General features: G+C 41.3%; 1 long non-coding RNA gene across 1 annotated transcript in view; it reads left to right on the top strand.

Moving 5' to 3' along the window:
* The window catches only part of LOC117353501, a 267636-nt gene that overhangs the window by 200633 nt on the left and 46104 nt on the right, over window positions 1-20899 (top strand). Inside the window, exon 3 of the long non-coding RNA XR_004537958.1 lies at window positions 6807-6874. This is a non-coding gene — a long non-coding RNA (uncharacterized LOC117353501). The remainder of the gene's footprint in view (window positions 1-6806; window positions 6875-20899) is intronic.

The following is a 20899-nucleotide window of genomic DNA, read 5'->3' as shown; positions in this document are numbered from 1 at the left end:
TCCAAGACACCGTTTGTGTTCAGTTGCCGAATGGCTCGTGTACCGGCGGAAGAAAGCTCTTCTAGAGATGCAAAACGATGTTCACGCTTAGGTTGTTTCAACCTTGGAAAAAGATCAAAGTCTGGTGGTCTCATGTCTGGACTGCAGGGAGCATGAGGTAACACATCCCAGCCATTGTCATGTAGTTTTTCAATGACATTCCCTATGTGCGGGCGAGCGTTGTCGTGAAGAATGAGTGGCCCAGCCAAGAGCAACTGAGGTTGGGATTGGTGCATTTTTCTGCACATTTTTTTTGCAAAAAATCACGATAACATACTGCTGTGACACTTCTTCCACATGGAACTTTGTCTGTGATGATGATACCTTCATGATATGAGGGCACTGGGAACATATGAGGGCACCGGGAAGAGGAAGACCCACAATTTTGAAGAGGTAGGCCTGCCAACCAGAGGGAATAGGCATCCCTCCTTCTGGCTTTTCTTCAGAAAGATATGGGGTGGGCTTAGGGGTGCTGGGGTAGAGTCTTGAAGTTTGGGTAGTGTTGGCAGTTGGCAGGGGGGTCAGAGGATTGAAGGGGCCAGTGTCAGGAGGAAACAGGCATACCTCCTGCCAATTGTGATGGGGGTTGTCGAGGATTTGGGGGGGCTGGTGGCAGAAGGGAGTAGGCATACCTCCTGCAAAACATGATGGGGGATCTGGGTGGGGGGCGTCGGCAGGAGGGAGTGAGCATCCCTACTGCCGATTTTGGGGGTATATGTGGGGGGAGCTTCTGCTGCAGCCAGCTCAGCATGGCTTTGGGGAGTCCTACTGGCTCAACTGATCGGGCATTCCCTTATTGCGATCAGCTCAGCCAGCCACATTTACTTTTAACTTTTGAAATGTAGGCCAGCATTTTAGGTGTCTATCAAGGGAGGTGCCTAGGACCACTTAAACTCGCCCAAGGTCACCTCCGGGTGAAACCATGCTCACGCCCAGCCTTGGGCGAGATTAGGTATCCCTATACCCACAACAAATGCCTACAGTGTAGGCATCCTGCCTCGGGGAGGCTTTTTTCTATAAAAAAGTGCATCTCGATTGACTGCCAGATGGTGGTAAGACGCCTACCACTGCCTACAATCCGGACACCCGTTTATAGAATCGGCCCCTAAGTGTTCCTTTTATAAAGCTGAAATCGCTCCGACTCCCTTATGGATTTAATGGGCATCGGAGCATTTGCTGCACGGCTGCCGCTACCGCGGCTTTGTAAAAGGAGGGGAGGTGAGTGATTTACTTTTAATTCTTTGCTGGAAAAGAAAATAGTCCCAGACAGTGTTCCAATATACTTTCCATACTAGCACAAAATCAAAATGTATGAATACTCCTTAGCCAAGAGAAATGTAAGCTAAATACAACCTCTACATTCATATTTCATCCTCTCAAGTAATGAAAACGTATTCACTGAGAATGAAATTTTGTCTCCTTTTTATAGCCCTACAAAAGCTATGCAAAAAAAAAAAAAAAAATTCTTGCCAGGTATTTATGGTTTTTTAGTTTTTCATGAATTATGCATATTCTTTAATGGTTTCTGAGTGAGAGCTGATCTTCAAGAAGACTTCTTTTAAGAAAATTCAGGATTAGAAACCTATCTGCATCTTCAGTCAAGTACATTGTACACATTTCCAGAAACGCGTTTCCCTATATTGATGTGTGTGTTTTGATTTTGAAGCACCGAGAGGATCTTGTTTAAGTACGTCCACGAGTAGCTATCGCTTTTCATTTGACCCCCTAGGAGGGAATAAAGCAGGGCATAACCCTCTCTGTTGCCTGAACGAACACACAGCGGCTACTGCTACGGTATTAACATCTCTTCACTCATCTATATCACGCATACTCATCCATATGCTCAACCAGATTTAATATAATCCAAAGGCATGGTAAGCATGTGTAAAATTAAAATCCTACTAGGCAAATAGATTGTTGATAAATCCCTTAATAAATGGTAGCTATTTCTCTTGACTCCTTTTGCATTAAACCTGTTAATGAAACTATCCTCCAGATTAGGAGATGCATCATTTGGCTGGTTCATGTTGTATATATTATAAATATTGATAGTTGAACTGTATCATTTAACATTCATAACTTAATAATGCATAATCATGCTTTCACACAGGAATGGCTTTTGAATATTCAGCGGTATTATATTTCTGAAACATAAAATTCACAAATAAGCATTCCATATTTAATTCATTGAAATGAAATATAGACAACATAGCAAAACGTAGGTACTGTATATATTCCAAATTTTGCAATCGTGGAAATGTCCCTCTATTGCTCCTTTTTATTCCAAATATATATTTCCTCTTCATAGATCTTGATGCATTCTTTTGTCATGTTTTCCAGAACATATTTGATCTTAAATGATTTACTGATACATTCTATAATCTTTTCTTCCTAAGGCAGCTTAGTAAAAGGATCCCATAAAGCACCATTGCTCAAATAGTGCACCCTGTTCAATACTGTGCCCTGTTTTGCTGAATATTGTGGCCCTCTTTTACTGAGGTGTGCTAACTGATTAGCGCACGCTAATCGCTAGCATGTGCATGTTACTCTATGGATGCGTTAGCAATTAGCTTGCGCTAATCAGTTAGCACACCTTAGTAAAAGAGGGTGTGTGTGTTCAATCTGCATTATTTAAGCGAACATTATTGAACAACAGGGTGCACTATTGGCCACAATATCCAATTAGAAAAAAATAAAAACCCAAATACGAAGGGCGCTAAAAAGTTCTCAGTCTAACCAATCAACCAACTTCGTAAATTCTGAGCGTTATTTTGCCACTGTAGCTGAAAAGAGTGTTTATTTCATTAAATGTCAATTTGCAGAAATGAAATTCTATGTTTTGACACTGTTTCAGATCATTGATTGAACCATATTCATGTTGTTCTCTTCTTGATTGGGTTGAGAACTTTTCAGCACCCCCTTGTATCTCATTTACATAGGAACCTGAACAAAACAAAAGATTTTGGCCTGCACACTCATAAAAATACTCTGTTTACTAAGCAAATGACTTTAAGTTATTGCCTTAATAAAACTTATAGGTCATTTCACTTGAACCCTACAGCATTTTAAATTTAACTTAACTTTCAGTCTCTGTCATTTTTTATGGTTCTTTTAATCCAGCCTTGAATTAATGAAACCTGCATTTTTTCTTCCACTGTTGTTGCATCTTCAGACTAGTGCTGATTTGATAAACAACAGATTTCATCTTAGGACTTGTACCTTCCAAAGGAGATGAATATCCAGAAGGACTATATCAGATGAATGTTATCCAGAGAATAGTCTGATACTTAGCAAGATATACAATGAACTTGACCAGATAAACCTATCAAATTCAGGGACGGGATTTACCTAGCCCAGGGACAGGCAATTCCAGTCCTCGAGAGCCACAGGCAGGTCAGGTTTTCAGGATATCCACAATGTATGAGATGGATTTGCACGCACTGCCTCCTTGAGATGCAAATCTATCTCATGCATATTTATTGTGAAGATCCTGAAAACCTGACCTGCCTATGGCTCCTCAGGCCTGGAATTGCCTACCCCTGACCTAGCCAATCTGGGTAAATTTAGGATGGTAATGAGATCAGACTGATTTGATCAAATTTACTATAAAATGTTGATTAAATGTATCCAAATCATCCTGAATATCAGTTCTTCCCCACTTAAACTGCATATTACCATGCGTGTAATTCCATCATAGTATAACTGGATACATTGTCAAGTTGTGGATCAGATGAAATACAGCATATCCATTCAACAATGGGGAGGGAAGATGAGGGGAAGGAAATTAAAAAAAAAAAATTGTCTGAATAACTTACAAATCGTTTGAGTATCAGTCTTGTGATATATTTGTTCAAATAAGAAGGTATGTCCAGCTTCAGTCCCTGAGATACATATGAGAATCTAAAGATTTTCAGAATGTTTAACAGTGGTCTTCATTCATTTTTAAGCTGGGGACACTTTGGAATCTAATAAGCTGAAGGAAAGTTGCTGAATATGAGGGGGTGGTGAAAAGTTCTCAGCCTAACCAACCATAGGAGGGGCTTTAAACAACCTGGGCCAATCAGAGCTTCAGGCCCCTCCCCAGATGCATCTGAGGAGAGACCTAAGACTCTGGCTCAGATGCATAAGGCCCCTCCTAGGGGTGGGGCTTTATGCATCTGGGTCAATCAGAGCTTTATTTGTTTATTCAATTTTCTATACTGTTCTCCCAAGGGAGCTCAGAGTGGTTTACATGGATTTATTCAGGTACTCAAGCATTTTTCCCTGTCTGTTCCAGTGGACTCACAATCTATGTAATGTACCTGGGGCAATGGGGAGATTAATGATTTGCCCAGGGTCACAAGGAGTAGCATGGGTTTGAACCCACAACCCCAGGGTGCTGAGGCTGTATCTTTAACTACCACACATGCCTTAGGCCCCTCCCTAGATGCAACCAGGAATATGATTGACCTAGATGCATAAGGCCTAAGGAGGGGCCTTAAACAACCTGGGCCAATCAGAGCTTCAGGCTCTGTATTATGTATCCCATAATACACCAGGGAGAGGAAGGCCCACCATTTTGAAGAGGTGGGCCTGCTGGTCAAAGAGAGTAGGCATCCCTCCAGCCAGCCATCTGAAAATAAGGTAAGGAGGCAAGGGCGGGGGTCATCGGAGGCAAGGGCGGGGGGGGGGTTGCGTGGCAGTGGGAGACATTGGGCATCTCTCTCGCTATCTGGGTGTGTGTCGGTTGGGTGGGAGAGACTGGGCATCTCTCCCGCTGCTGGTAGTGTGTGTCAGTTGGTGGCAGGAGAGCATGGGCAACTCTCCTGCTGCAGAGTGGGGGTTGGGTATTGGCAGAGGGAGACATTGGGCATCATTATAACTAGAGATCATATTTTATGTTTTTTTGAAAATCTAAGCCTCAGTACTTTAGAAACACAATCTGTTTCTTCAGCACAATGTTGTGCCCATCCCCCACTAAGTGCAACAAATACTACTACAACTGTTTTCACTTTTCACAGATCAAAATCACTAGTTCCAGTGAGGGAAACTCTCCACAAAACAGTCCAAACATTTTAGGCACACAAATAAACATGTGCTTTAAGGCTTTTATGTAAAAATCCTTGTCAAGGCAAAACAGTAAGTTGTCTCATTTAAACTTATTTCCATAGCTTCCATTCCCTCTGCTCCTTCAGCAAGCTGGTCAGAAAACTCCAAGGGCTCCTCCAGGTTTAGAGCTTCCACCTCAGAGCACTGAGGAGCTTCTTCAGCATCTATCATTTCCTGGTCATTACCTTGTCAGTAGCTAATTTCACTCTCTGAGAAGTCTTCCTCCACTGCCTTCTGGTGTGGAATGAAAGTTTCCTGCTTATCAGTGTATGAGCCCCACCCAAACCTATGTGTACCTGACCTGGGACTCGGTTCTCTTGGGCTCTTCTTGTGGTCATTCTGCACATTGCTGGATTTTCTAAACACAGGGCATTGTTTCTGCTTTCTGGGAAAAGGTTTACAGACCAGCTGCTTTCTGACTGGCCTAAATGTAATCTCTCTATCATTTATGGCATCCTGGCAGGGTTCTTGCTCAGTAGTGGTTCCCTCAGAATAGGCAGCCAAATTGGTCAGGGAATATAATCTGGGCTTTTGGTGGGCTTTTCTAATCACATCATTGATCTTCTTTTGGTTTTTAAAGGGGAGGAGACCAAAGCGGGTGCAGAGTCTGGTTGGTCACAGCTTCCAGAGCTCAGGATGAGCATGTAGCAAAGAATCTCATATAGACTCTACAGGCATAAGGTGGTCGTTGACCTGGAATCTGTGAGTACCAGGGAAAGTGCTGCAGTGCAAAAGGGGATGGGAAACAATCCCAGAACATAGGAATGTGCCTAGAGCTAGGGAGAGCGGATCAGGGAAATGATCCATGCCTGTGGTCAACAGGGAGTCACAAATTGAAGATTAAACTTAACAAGGAAAGGAAGTCTCACCTGTAGAGGAGAGTAAGAAGTGGGAACCAGTGAAGGTATGGGTGTGCTAAATCTGCATCAAACAGCAACTGGTTAGGGAAAACTGCACTGGAGTTTGCTGGGGAGTGTAGGGAAAGAGAAGTCTGGGTCAAGGGGAAATGAGAAGCGGAATAGGCTAAAAAAGATTTAGGGAGTGGAACAGGAAGAGAGCTATTAAACTCCCTGCTCTCAAATATAAAACATTATATTATGTCTGTGCAGAGGGATGGAAGGAAAGAGGACGAGGAGCAAGGAAGAAAAAGATATTAGGGGGAAGTGAAAAACATTGAAGAAAAAAAAGTGTGGGGTAGATGACGGTTTGAGGGACTGGTTGGAGAAAAGTACTATAGATGGCCTGAATGGGGAGAGAGAGAGAGAATGATGCTGACAAGCTGTGAGGGGGAGGAGAGAGTGGCAGGACCATAGCTTTTAATTTTTCCACATTACCTGCCCTGCTCTTGACATTTAGATAGACTGGTTATTCACTACCAGATGTATTTTCTTTTTCTTTGCTGGATGAGGAGAAATTTGTTGTAAGTTTTCAAAATTTGGCTCCAATTAATCTTTTTAAAACCACCACATGAATTACCAAGCTTCCAAGGACCAGGAAAAAAAGCACATGAAGAGCTGGGTTCTGGCTCCAGAGCCATAGGTTGGACTAGCCTGTTGTATGTAAACTGTTTAGTTAATGTTTTTTTTATTTGTGGTAAATTAAATAAAGTTGAAATATTTAATATGAAAAAATGTGATTGTTTTGGACAAATTCATAATTTTTCTTTTTTTTTCTTTTAGTGGCTTCTTTATAACATCATAGGGATATTCTGGCAGCATTCCTTTAGATTGCCATACTGGTTCTTAAGGTAAGCTATTCTGTCCTTGACAATACATAGCATGGTGAAATGAATAGCATAACGTATGATGTCACTGTTGTGAAATTAATTTGAATAGGCATGTTTGTGCATTTTGCAGACATATAAACCCTATAGTGCTTATAAAGACCTTAGGCCCTCTTTTACTAAGCAGTGCCACAACCCGGATTCTAATTGCTCCAACTCTGCTATGAGCGTCGGAGCAACATTGGAGCATTTAGTGCTTGGGCCACTGTAGAAACCTCTACAGTGGCATAGTAAAAAAAAAAAAGGGGGGGAAGGGGGGGTTTGTGTGTATTTGCTAAATATTTCCACTGAAGTTTTTCTGGCATCTGTAGCAGCACCACGAAGCATGGATTATTTATAACATTGGAAAGCCCTTGTAATAAACAGAAGCTTAACATTTATACAGCTACTTAAAAAGAGAGAATATTCATCATCTTAAAAAAAAAATAGTTACTCAAACTCTTTATAGTGGTAATAAAAACCAAGTTAAATTACCCAACGGTATCGGCAATACCTAGATCTCATACCTCTGGTCTAGTCCAAATTTCTTGTTTTGAAATACTGCTTTGTGTTGCACTATTTGGAAAGCAAACAAGTTTTTATATTTTAATGACTCTGTGGAAACATTGAAAAACTGATTTAAACACAGTAGAATGGAGTTGGAAGCCAGGCATGAAATTAAGAATAACTGAGAGCATATATTGCTGACAGAAGGAAAACCTACAAGCATGCTGTGTGGAACTTGATGATATAATCTGATCACATGCTGAAGAGGCACCATTCAGTGCAATCCAACCTTTCTCCCCACAAAAAATATTTACCCTCCCCCCCCCCCTTTTTTTTTTTTTTTCTAAGCTGTGGTAGAGGTTTTTACTGTGTCCCAGAGTGCTAAATGCTTTGATGCTCATAGAATTTCTATGAGCATCGGAGCAGAGTCAGCTCTGGGCTGCAACCTCTATGGTAGTTTAGTAAAAGAGGGCCTTAGTTTGTTTTTCGGGTTGTTTTTGCACTTTTTCCACAATTTTTTTTACTTTATCACACATCTCTGGGAAAGGATGACTAAATTCACAGAAAAAATAGAGGTTTTAATGAATTGTATTAGAGCAAACTGTTGTAATACAACATTTCAAACCCCATCCTTTTATGTGAAAAAATATAAAAGTTCAAACATGTAACTTTTCAGACTGCTGACCCATGTCACGAAAAGCAGCCATTCTCAGCATCTTCAATCTGAGACTTTAAATCACCTTTGTATGAACAAAATGTCATACATTAGAACGCTTTAATTGATGTTAAACAAATTAATGCATGCAAAATCAATGATTCACGCAGTAGATTTAAGGTACACTGTGGAAAACTGAGGGGTCCTTTTATCAAGCCACACTAGCGGGGTTAGCACGTCGGACATTTCATCACGCGCTAACCCCCGCGGACGGCTAAAAAACTAACACCTGCTCAATGCAGGCGTTAGCGGCTAGCGCGGCAGGCGGTTTAACGCGCGGTATTATGTGCGTTAAACCCCCTACCGCAGCTTGATAAAAGGACCCCTGAGTGTCCTAACAAAATATACTTTCCTACCTGATTCCTTCCCTTCCCAGTTTCCAAAACCCTAAGAATTAGCCACAGACAACCTGTTTAACCCTTTCAGGACCATAAGGATCGTAGGCCAATTTTTGTGGTTTTGACGACATTTTTATGGTAAAAAGGGCTTGCAGATGCCAAAAAATTGATTTTTTTTTGTGAAATATCATTATTTTTATTTAAAAAAATCACACTTCTGGCTTATGGACAGTGTGGCAAGTGAATCTTCTCGTCAATCTAGCAACGACGCTAATGAATGAATGTCGGAACCAGTTTGTTTACATAAAGGCAGTATCATATGGAATCCGTACATATCAAATTTAGAACTGTAGACTATCCCAATCAAAATTTATAGGATTTTAAAGTTATGGGACAAATATGTCCCTTGGTCCTGAAAGGGCTACGGGATTGTTCTGAGATTTGAATTAACCATTGCTGCAGTATAGCAGACTGGATGGGCCGTTTGGCCTTTATCTGCCATCATGTTTCTATGTTTCTTGAAGATGGCAAAATTGTTTGATCACATCCTATCGCTCAAAACTGTTATAGCTGAATAGTTGGAGAATGGCTCATACCTTTAGGAGGTCCACAAATTTAAATAACCCAAATTATGGATTATCTTAGAGTAGTAGTATCTTCCATAATGAAGTAGGCAGTACAAGCCATCTTTTTGTATACAAGTTGTGGAACTGAGTTATGGTCCTACAATCTGTTCTGGCATGAACAGCAGCAACAACATTCATTGCTATGAGTGTCTTAACCTGTCCTTTCTTTTATGGAGTTCCCTTCCTTTATTTTATTGTATTTTTAATTTGATTACTATTGTAAACAGCCTAGATCCTGATTGGGATTACATGGTACAGAGTTTGACGTATGCTCCTCCGAACATAAGTCAACTTGCAATGAATATTGTTGGTTTAAATTACCAAGGTCTACTCCTATAGCCAGGGTAGATGGTCTTCTACTTGACCCTGCACGAAAGCAAAGTCTTCTTAACTATATACATGAATCAATGCATATATTTATGAAGGTGTCTTGGATTTTGGTTGTGATGTGACTGTACCCTTTGCCAAGCTATACGAGTTTTTGTTTTGGTTTTTTTTTTACATTTTGACAATTTGCAATTTCTGCTTCTTGCCTCACCAGATGCGGACTATGGTATGGTTAATCAGACTCTAGTTCTCTTCAGCTGTGTGACTATTAAGAGTGGCAACCTGTCTAATGCAATATTGCTGCTTGATGTAAATAAAGACCTTGCTAATGTGATGAAGACAAATGTAGATCAGAGGTCTGATATATAGTTTATACTAGTGACTAGTGGAGAATTAGACCTGAGGATGCTGTTATCACTGGGGTATTGATGCCGGCTCATATGTTTTATAGTATCTTATGTCTAAGTGATGTACCCTGTACATTTCCCTGCAGTTTTGTTTTGTTTGCTTGTTGTATACCGGTACTGTAGGTTCTATTGGTTCTCCTTTGCTTTGCTAAGTGATGATGAATGACATCTTTTATACTTGAAAAACTTGATGCTTGAAAATGAGTAGTTAATGTCATGTGATAACAAAAGAAAGCCCCCCCCCCCCCCCGTTTCTGGCCAAAGGTTTAAGCATGTTTGAATATGAGTACAAAGAAGTATGAGCAGCATGAATGTAGCCCCTGTGGCTCGATGGTCATTCGTAGATTTTCAGATGGATATTGTCAATTTGCTCTGTACTAGAGGCCGGATTCTAGAAACGGTTCCGTTGTTGTTGGCTGCCTAAAAAATGGCTGCCCCAGTGCATGTCAATCACGCAATGGTGCCGCTTCCAAAATCATGGCTTCGTGAAAGGTAGGCACCAGAAATATAGGCCTAAATTTCCAGCACATACCTTTCACATGACTTGCAGTTACAGAGGCACTTTACAACGCCTAGAGCCATTTACAGCATTAGCCACACCCACAATGGTGTTAGGCATTGTAAAGTGCCTCTGTAGCTGCAATGAAGGCATCTATATATATATTTTTAATGATTTAAATTGTTAATAAATGGCTTTTTTCTCTTGCGTTAGGCACTGGTAAGGCAACTACTTGCACCTAACGTAACCGTTTATAGAATATGGACCTAGGTGTAAAGTTTCCCTCCAACTGCAGCCTACAGTATATGCTGCATGTGGTATTGTATCAGTAATGCACAGTGGCTTTTATTTTAGAAGCCTTGTTCACAATTTATACATGTGAATACCAGCATTTATATGTATATATCAAATCAAGATCTAAAACCGGGATTTACACCTGTAAAAATGCCATATGTAAATATGGCAAGGGGGCACTGTTTGGAGGGGAATGTGTGTCTGCTAAAAGAGAACAATGTTTTGGGTTTTGTTATTTATTTATTTATAACCCGCTTTTTACAGAGCGGCTCACAAAATAAAACATACACAATGAAAAAAACATAAACACACACTCAATAAATATGTGAAGTACAAACAAAAGCAGCCAGCGCTCAGACCTTACAAATCATCAATTCCCATACTTCATACTGCAAAACAAATGTCACCAAGGGCTCCTTTTACGAAGGCGCGTTACGGCCTTAACAAGCGGAATAGCGCGGGCTAGTCGCTACCGCCTCCTCTTGAGCAGGCGGTAGTTTTTCGTGCGCTAATCCAGTGCATGCACTAAAAACGCTAGTGCACCTTTGTAAAAGGAGCCCCAAGGCTCCCCTGCTGTCAAACATACATAGGTACTCAGTTCCATTCCTGAGGACCCATAAAAGAGAACATACTTGCCACGTGATATATTCAATCTCAAACTCTTGACAGGAGGAATGAACAATTCAGCACGGTGGACAGAACGTTACCTCTTAAATTTTGTATTGTCTTAAAGTTCTTGTGTTAACTTTTAAGGTCATTCATTATAAGATCCCTTGGTATTTAACAAAAGTGATGAGACTTATCAGCCTTTCAGATCTTTAAGGTTAGAGGGAATGTTACGATTATCAACAGATGAGTTTTTCACATGTACATTATGCAAACACAAGAGCATCTGTAATTTCGATTGCAGGTATATCATTATGGAATAATTTAATAGGACAGTTGAGGTTACTTTCCAACAGCCAGGAATTTAAGAAAGTACAGTAAAACCTTGGATTGCAAGTAACTTGGTTTGCAAGTGTTTTGCAAGACATGCAAAACATTTTATTAAATTTTAACTTGATATACAAGCAATGTCTTGCAATATTTCAAGTTTATTCATATTGTTTGATTGAACGCTTTTCCAAATTACAAAGCGTTGTACAAAAGGTAAAAATATGATTTTAGAGAAATCACATATGTATAATACATTAACCTGACCTACATGGGTAATTGCTTTTTAAAACCACGGGAAACAATAGGAAAGAGGGGAGGAAATACAATTTTAAAGAAAAAGTACATACAGTATACACACATCACAACTGAGCCGATGGTGGTTCTCTCTCTGATGCTGCAGGAGTGTTGTGACTGTTCTAAATGAGCGAGGTCTTACAACACAAGTACGTGTAGTAATTTGTATTAAAGTTTTTGGGTTGTGGAACGAATTGTCTGAGTTTCCATTATTTTCTATGGGGAAATTTGCTTTGATAAACAAGTGCTTTGGATTACAAGCATGCTTCTGGAACGAATTGTGCTCGCAAACCAAGGTTTGGCTGTACTGAAAACAACTTTGTTTAAGGAGACTTTTAACTGAATGAACTGTGATATTAAAGGATTATAGATGAGTTTGTTTTGTCTATTTGTATGTTATATGATGATTATGTTTGTATTTTGTAAACCGCTTAGGCTTAAGCGGGCTAGAAATGTTTTTAATAAAATAAAAATATTTGTTTTAAGGTATCATATTCAAACATATAGGTACTATATATGTTGAAATGAAAATCCAAACCATGTAGAAAAGCCAAAAGATTGACAGCTGAATTTGATTTGTCTTCTAGATTTAAACTGTTATCTTTCACAAGTGTACAGTTAACCAAAGAACAGAGACATCTGAGAAAGTCGTAAAATGTTTCTTGAACATTGGTCCATTTATTGAGGCTGATAAAATAACTTACATCCCATAGTTCTCATAAGAGAGGTATCAGAAAAGGATTTGATTAAAGATACTTTAAAAAATTCTTTATAGATCAGTGCTATACTAACCCCCTCTTTTCACTGTCCTTAGAAGATACAGAACTATGGGCTAGATTCACTAAGCCCACCTTACCTTTCTGGTCCCTGTACAATCCTATCCGATCAGTGGCTGGGTGACTGATTCACTATAAGTCTTCATGCAAATGGACCCGATCGGAGGCATGCCCCACACCGACCCTAGAGGGATCAGGGAGAACGATTCTGACGCATGCATCTTTGCCTGTAGATGGTCGGCGCATGCGCTGGCTTTCCTGACTTCCCTCTCGCCGGCTCCAGCAGCGTCCACCACAAGATCCCGGAGAGCCCAGGGCAGTGACAACCCTGAGGAAGGGAAGACAAGACCAGAGCTGCTGCTTCAGAGTGCAGACTGCAGCGGGAATAAGTCGTAGTAGTCTCGCTGACAAACAAGCCGAGTGAGGAAGGGTAGAGCAACCTGCGATGGTGCCACTTCCCCCCGCAGGGGCAGAGTATATGTTTTTCCTCGCATTATCCACCCTGTCACCTGCCCCTTCCCAGACTTTTGCTTTTTTTTTGCGAGTCCATGGTTTTAAGCCATGGCAGAGAGCAGGAGAGTCGGGGCGGGTTTAAAGCAATGGTGTTCAGTGAGGTTTAAAGCGTGTTTTGAAAGTGCTGATTCCTTTTGGGGCAGAAAGCAGGGCGGCAGAGAGGCAGGGTTTTTGCTGCAGGGTGGCAGAGAGCAGGAAAGGATGTGAGCGACTACCGTATTTTCACGCATATAACGCGCGCGTTATACACGATTTTACAAACCGTGCATAACCGTGCGCGTTATACGTGTGATCATGTTTTACAACTTTTTTTTTTTCAATCCGATCGTCATCCCCCCTGCGAACCGGCATCCTACCCCCCGCACACGTCACTCCCCCTCCCCCGCGATCCTACATCCCCCCCAGCACCGCAAAACATCTCTTACCCGATTGGGCACCGGCACCAGCACCAATGCACAGGACGTGCCAGTGCCCGAAGATCCTCCCTCATTGGTTTGGGCTGGGCTGGGCGGTGCGGTGCGGGAGAGATCCTCCTTCTTCCTGCGCCGGGCTGGACTAGGCTTTGAGCATTTGCGCATGCTCAAAGCCTTCTAGTCTCGCTCTCTCCGAGATAATCTCAGAGAGAGCGAGACCAGAAGGCTTTGAGCATGCGCAAATGCTCAAAGCCTAGTCCAGCCCGGCGCAGGAAGAAGGAGGATTTTTTTCCGCACCGCACTGCCCAGCCCAGCCCAGTCCAAACCAACGAGGGAGGATCTTCGGGCACTGGCACATCCTGTGCATTGGTGCTGGTGCCGGTGCCCAATCAGGTAAGACATGTTTTGCGGTGCTGGGGGGGATGTAGGATCGCGGGGGAGGGGGGTGACGCGAGCGGGGGGGGGGAGGATGCCGGTTCACAGGGGGGATGCCGGATCGGATTGAAAAAAAAAAGTTTTAAAACGCGGGTAAACGTGCGGGGGGAGGATGCCGGTTCGGAGTAGGTGGGAGGAGGTTTTAGCATGCGCGGTATACGCGTGTGTGCGCTATATTAAAATTTTTTTACATAAATTTGTGTTCCCCGCGCGCTATACCCGTGTGCGCGGTATATGGGTGAAAATACGGTAGTCCTCAGCAGTCGCTTCTTTTTTGATCGGCCAGCCCAGTCAGTGTTCCTTAAATTATTTAGTGAATTGCTGCCTTCCTACATTTGCATGCCATTTCCCTCATTTGCATGCGTGGATCAGGAGGAAGGTTAGTGAATCAGGTCGAGTCACAAACTGGTCAGGACACGATCGGTGGGCTTAGTGAATCTAGCCCTTTGTAACCTACAGGACAAAGTTCTAATAATCAGATCAGGTGATTTCAGCCAAGATTTTGTGATAAAAACAAGACTTGGTGGTTAATTAGCTATCTAGTAATGGATAATTGCAGTTTTATTATGCACAGACCTAACATTTATGCTAAAGCTTGAGATGGGAAGTGGCAACAGAGTGGATAAAGTCAGTTTTTTTTTGTTTTGTTTTGTATTGGGTCTGGTTGACAGCAGTGGCTGATAATTAGAACTAACAAGCTAAATCATTCATTAAAAAAATAGAGAGACATGCCTCCTTACTTTCTTCCTACCCTATCCTTCCCTAATAGATAATTATGGATCTCTTCAAACTTGAAACTTTATGCCTAATTTTAGATTTTATTTTATTTTCATTTTTATTTCTTGGTTTGTGACTTATAATTCTATAGTTTTGGATATAGTCAATGAACAGTTAACCATTTGCCGATTACCTGCATAAAGAATGGAGTTCTATCTGTAAATAAGAGGGAGTGTTGGAATTTGATTATGGCTTCATAGTGGGTTCAGTGAAAAGCATTCTGTATATTACTTGAACCCAAACCCACTAGTATGTAAAACATGAGCCAATTCATTTTGTAAGCTGTATAAAGTTAAGAAGGGATGAAAGATGTTACTAGCAACCAGTTCAGTGTACGGTTTCTCATCTCCACTTGCATCCTACCAGGTAAATAAGAGCCATGTACTCTATGTGATGTCATCAACTGGTGCCCACTCTTCTTCATTTGCTCCATCCCCGATTTGTTAGTATTCTTCAAGAGGAGGTAGATGGTATTGGATGTTTCTCTCTTGATAAGTAACAGTACAGATTCATCACTGTGTGCAGTTGTGTAGCTGTCCACTACAGCCTCAATAGAAGCATTATTATTTGTGGAAAATGGCTCCACATCTCTTTCCAAAGCCCCATGTTCACAAAAGTCAGCAGCTTCTAATCAAACAAAACATAAGAAATGTCATACTGGTTCAGACTGAAGGTTCATCAAGCCCAGTATCCTGTTTTCAACAGTGACTAATGCAGACCATAAGTACCAGACAGGATCCCATAAATTAACAAGATTCCATACTGCTTACCCCCCACACTCCCTCTTATCCACCAAGAATATGTTGTAGATTTCCACAAATATGCTTTATTTATTTATTTTATTTCAAAAATTTATATACCATTTAAACCTAAACGGTTTACACTTTTTTTCATACATAATTCAGTAAGACAAATAAAATCAAACAAGCATTAACATATAATCATCAGAAAATCTGCCCATCAAAAGTGCCCATCAAAAGAACAATCCCAAAGATCAGTTCCTAAAAAAAATGCTTTAACAAATAACTGCGTTTTTAATAGTTTTCTGAAATTACCCTTGTCATAACATTTTCATAATTGAGCGACAAGTTAGTTCCACAGTTTGACCCCCTCACAGCAAAAGACCCTTTTACTGGTCTCAGCTTAAAGCAAAACCCCACAATGAAAGGGGATTTTATCGACTGAACATGAGTTTTGGTGTACACATGCATCAGGGGTCAGCCAATTAGCAAGATGCAAATACCAAACTCAGCGATCACAATCAATCCTTAAGCCGGAGGCAGAAAGCAATCTCTCTTTTCTATGTCACTTCAGCAGGAAAGTGAAAGTAAACTTTTGATGTGTTCTGTCCAGTGGCTTAGTAAGGGGGGGGGGGGTGAGGGGGGTGGCCTGCCCCAGTTGCCGTCTTGGTGAGGGCACCAGGATCTATCCTCCTTTCTACCCCCAGCTCCTTCCCCCCCCACTACCGCACGCACACCCCTTCCCTCATCTTCTTTCTAACATTTGCGGTGCAAGCAGCAACCCCAACCTGCTGCTCGCGCCAGCATTGGCTCTTCCTCTAACATCACTTCTTGGACCTGCACCTAGGAAATTACATCAGAGGAAGAGCCGACGCTGGCGCCAGCAGCAGGTTGAGGTTGCTGCTCACGCCATGAACGTTAAAGAGGTATAAGGGAAGAGAAGGGGGGGGTGCGAGGCAGGAGGGAGCGGGGAAGGAGTGGATGGGGGAGGAGGGATAGAGAAAAGGGCAGGGGAGGAGCCCCACCACCCCAGGCACCTCTCACCCTAGCTACACCACTAGTTCTGACCCTCAGTCTGCCTGAGTCATTACGTCAGGCTCTGTCTCTATCAGTATTCAAATCTAAGCTAAAATCTCACCTTTTCAAGGCTGCTTTCAACTCCTAACTCCCACTCACCATAAAATTACCTTTATCCATCCTACAATTTTCTCAGCAAGAAACTCCCCCAACCCCTATATGTTCTGTCTGTCTGTCCAAATTAGATTGTAAGCTCTTTTGAGCAGGGTCCATCTATTACATGTTAAATGTACAGCACTGTATATGCCTTTCAGCACCATAGAAATGATAAATAGTAGTAGTAGTACTAATAGTAACATTTCATGCTACCAATCTCAGGGGGCAGCAGTGACTTTTCTCATTTCTATCTCAATAGCAGACTATGGACTATTCCTGTAGGAACTTGCCAAAACTGGTTTTAAACCCACATATGCTAACTGCTATTAAAACATCCTCTGGCAATGAATTCCAAAGTTTAACAGTTCATTGAGTGATAAAATATATATATTCCCTTCTATTTGTTTTAGAATATGCGTTCATTTAACTTCATTGCGTGTCCCCTAGTCTTTCTACTTTTTGAAAGTACAATCGATTAACATTTACCCATCCTTCACCACTCATGATTTTGTAGACCTCTTATCATAAACCCCTTCAGCCATCTCTTTTCCAATCTGAAGAGCCTTAACCTCTTAAGCCTTTCCTCATGAGAGGAATTCCAGCCCCTTAATCATTTTGGTTACCCTTCTTTGAACCTTTTCTAATGCTGCTATATCTTTTATTGAGAGATGATGACCAGAATTGTACACGATACTCAAGGTGAAGTTGCACCATGGCGTAATAGAGGCAGTATGGTTGTTTGTTTGTTTTTTTTACTTTTATCCCTTTTATAATGATATCTATCATTTTCCTTGAGAGAATTGTTATGGCAGCTTTGTAGAAAAAAATAAGAACATTTATTTTTATTTTTTAATTTTAATTATTACTTTATTCTTATATTCTGTTTTCTGGCTGCCACCATCCAGTATGTGGCAGCAGAAAAAAGTGAACAGCTATTTTTTTTAAACCCATTTACATTAGCTACTTTCAGCATACTGTTCAACAGTGAATTCTAGAACTTAATTACAAGTTAATTCTTTTTGGAAAGCTTCTATACCGCTACTAATGACTGGGAAGTCAATTTAGAGCGGTTTACCAGAGTTTCTGTAATGGTGTTAAAATCCTTGAGCTTCCATATGGTGTTACAATACAGAGCTTCTGTAGTGATGTTATAATACATTTATATCTTCCCCTCCCCTTCTACAAAACTGTAGGGTGTTTTTTTAGTGCCAGCTGCAGTGGTAACAGTTCCAATGCTCATAGAATTCCTATGAACATCGGAGCAGTTACCACCATGACTGGAGCTAAAAACAGGGGTGTGTGTGTGTGGGGGGGGGGGGGGTTACATTTAGGGGGAAATTCTATAACCAGCACCTAAATTTAGGCATCGGTAGGTGCTCTGATGATGGCTAAGTAATTGAAAAATGCAGTCAGAAATGGCAGTGTTGAAGCGCCTACCAATGCCTAAACAAAAGCGCTTACCATTGCCTAAATAAAAGGTGGCTGAAATGGCCACTGGAATCGCGGCTAGGTAGCTGCTTTAGGCCATGGAACACCAAAATAGGCATGGGCAATGCCAGAAATGGCATTAAGTAGGCTATAGTGACTACCCAGCCACAAATCATGCCAAGATATGCAGCTAAAATGTAGGCCTACTTCGATTGGCCAGATCCCTAAAACCACTCCCATGGGAGAGGCCTTAGGGATCTGGCCATTCGGAGTCTTAGGCCACACCCAGTGCATCCCAGAATGCATTGGGAAGGAGGCCTAAGACTCCGGTTGGCCAAGGTGCCAAAAGCGAGCATCCTTCCTGCTGCGGACAGTGTGGGAGGTTTGAGAGTTGGAGTTGGCATCCCTCCAGCCGGTCGACTTGTGGCAGGATTCTGGGGTTCCTAATACAGAAAAGGTTGAAGATAGAAAGTGAGGTAAATGGAAAACTCCACAACATACATGATCCCTCACTTATTAGGGTTAAATCATCACATATCCAAAAACGGCAAAATTTGTTCAAAATGTAGAAATGTTTCTTTCAATAATCAACAATTAGTCCATCGTCATTTTACTTATCCTTTATTGCAGTATACATTGCTTGCCCCATCAGTTCTATGCCCGATGGGACTTGTTTCGCCTAAACAGGCTTTCTCAAAGGTTCCAACAGGGAGCACTGTTTTTGGCGTCCTCACACACACGGGGCAGAGCATCTTGTATGTTGTGGAGGATTCTGGGGTTCCCTGCCACAGCCACTCAGCCGATTGCAGCAGGGGAATTCCCCCCTCCTCCATCCCCCATTAGCTGAGTGGCAGGCACTTCCCAAAGCTGCGATTCTGTAACCAACGAATTCTGTAACCAACGCCCTCGAATGATTGACAGGCGATCAGCGATTGCTTTTAAAGCGGCCACAGACTTGGGCACTGGTTACAGAATCCGGCCCTTAGTCTTTTACAATAATTACTTACTAAATCTTCTCCTTATATATACACTTGGGTATACTATTTTCATCCTAGATATACCTCTTCTTATACATTTATGCTATAATACATTCATTCTACAAACCTATAGGAAGAAGCACACAAAAGGCTTTGTATTCAATGATGCTATAGTTTCTGTATATATCCTATCTAGGATAAAGATTTATTTATGCATTAAGCAATAAAGATTCAGAATTGATGCTGTGTACATTATAAATTCAAGGTAATGCTTGTTGATAATTGATCAAACATGCATTTCCAATGTACAAATGACTGCATAGAATATTAAGTGTATTCAGCAGTTTTACTGAGACAATAATGCATGGAAATATTCTCAGGTACTATAAATCAAGCATGTAACTACTTCATATAAGTACTACCATGTTTTATTAATGCTCCCAGCTTAGCTGATTAATCGGGTTGAGTGCTCTTTAAGAAACCCTGCTAAAGCTGTTAAAGTAGAAATTACTTTTCAGTAATGACAAAGCGGAAGTGATATGCAAATTAAAAGTGTTTTGTTAGATTACTCCTGAGCATATAACCTCTTAACTGCATCTTATGCCCTCTCCTTCCTGAGTTTTCCTTCATTTGAAAAACTCCTCTTCCTGTATATTAATGCTATGGTGGTATTTAAGACTCAATCGCATCCTCTCTCTCCCGCCTTTCTTCCAGAATACTTTTTGAGGTCTACAAGTCTGTCCCCATATGCTTTTGGGGACAAAGGATGGTAGATGCATGGAATAGTCTCCTGGTGGAAGTGGTAGAGACACTCTGAATTCAAGAAAGCATGGGATGGGCATGCCAGTTCTCTTATTGAGAGGAGGAGATAGTGGATGCCGCAAATGGACAGTCACCAGCTTGAACTGTATCAAATGGTCCAGCTCTGCTTCTATTTGTGTTCATGTTCTTTCTAGTTTTCCTTTGACATTAAAAAAGAAAGGCAAAGCCGATGTCACAATACAACACAAGGGATTGTAGTGAAAGTTCCTATGGGAAGTCCCATAGGAACTTTCAATAAAATCCCTTGTGTTGTATTGTGACATCGGCTTTGCCTTTCTTCTGTTTTGCTTCTCGCTGTGCTGGGCAAAGGAAGACTCCTATTTTTCTGTTGAGTTGCATCCTTTGATTTAACACCATGTAAACTGGTGCCCTAATAATAGAAATGGGCTGTTCCTCTTCAGAAGGCATACTATTGAGATCTCAGAAAAGTGTCAGGTTAGTTCAGTATATAATATCAAGATTCCTGGACTGTATTCTGAATTGACAAAATTCTGGAAGAATCTGAAGCTTGTGGCAGCACTCAATACCTGAAGGGTCTTTTAAGGACTTTTATTTATTTATTTGATTTCTATTCCATTCTCCCAGGAGCTCAGAATGGGTTACAAGCCAACATTCACAAAAGTCATAGGTCTTTATTATTATTATTCTCTATGCAGGGCTCTCAGTCTGGATGGAGCTCTAGGAAACAGAATAAGCATGGATAATAGTTTTCTAGGAAATCACTGAGAGCTTTCATGAACCACTTTGCCTAATAGCATGGGAACACTAAGCATAATGACCCTGTATTTGTCACTCCTGCTATGTCATCAGAGGTGTGGTTTTAGTTACAACTTCCAGTGCCTCTAATCAGCTGTAGTCTATTTGTGTCTGCTTCTTCATCATGAACAGGAGCATGTGACTATAATGACCTAGCTATTCCTTGTAAATACTTATATAAATGCAGGCCATTGGCACACTATCCTGATGTCTTTTCATAAATTATAACAAAGAAAAATGGGGAGACCCAATGATCC

The sequence above is a fragment of the Geotrypetes seraphini genome, chromosome 2 (assembly GCF_902459505.1).
Source record: "Geotrypetes seraphini chromosome 2, aGeoSer1.1, whole genome shotgun sequence".
Lineage (NCBI taxonomy): Eukaryota > Metazoa > Chordata > Amphibia > Gymnophiona > Dermophiidae > Geotrypetes > Geotrypetes seraphini.
Note: the sequence above shows the minus strand (reverse complement) of the source record. Positions and strands in the feature narration are given on the sequence as shown.